General features: G+C 44.3%; 1 protein-coding gene across 1 annotated transcript in view; it reads right to left on the bottom strand.

Annotated features, from left to right (window-relative positions):
* LOC107061225 (uncharacterized) overlaps nt 1-368 on the bottom strand; it is a 19,822-nt gene that overhangs the window by 17,651 nt on the left and 1,803 nt on the right. The gene's annotated exons all lie outside the window — the stretch shown is intronic.

Raw genomic sequence — 368 nt, 5'->3', positions numbered from 1 at the left:
AATTCCATGTCTGATCACACTTCCTTTCCACAAGCCTATCACATCCGCATCAAAACCAGATCTAACACTAAAATCACGCGATGACACCTAAACTCGCACCCACGCAGGACCAACCGCAAGTCATTACAATGAAAGAGAGAACAGAGTGAAGTAATAAGAATTAGATCGGACCAAGAACGCACGATAGAGAATCAAGTAAAAAAGATCTTTCCTAAAAGTCACCATAGCCTCTCGAAGATAAGTACAGACGTCTTCGTACCGATCCTCGAGACTCTACTTAGACTTGGCTTGTACACGTGAGACCTATGAAACTGGGGCTCTGATACCATTTTGTCACACCCCAAATTCGGATGTGATGGCACGTGTCC

The sequence above is a fragment of the Solanum tuberosum genome, unplaced genomic scaffold, assembly GCF_000226075.1.
Source record: "Solanum tuberosum cultivar DM 1-3 516 R44 unplaced genomic scaffold, SolTub_3.0 scf00122, whole genome shotgun sequence".
Classification (NCBI taxonomy): Eukaryota; Viridiplantae; Streptophyta; class Magnoliopsida; order Solanales; family Solanaceae; genus Solanum; species Solanum tuberosum.
The sequence above is the reverse complement of the archived record's forward strand: the minus strand, read 5'-3'. Positions and strand labels throughout refer to the sequence as shown.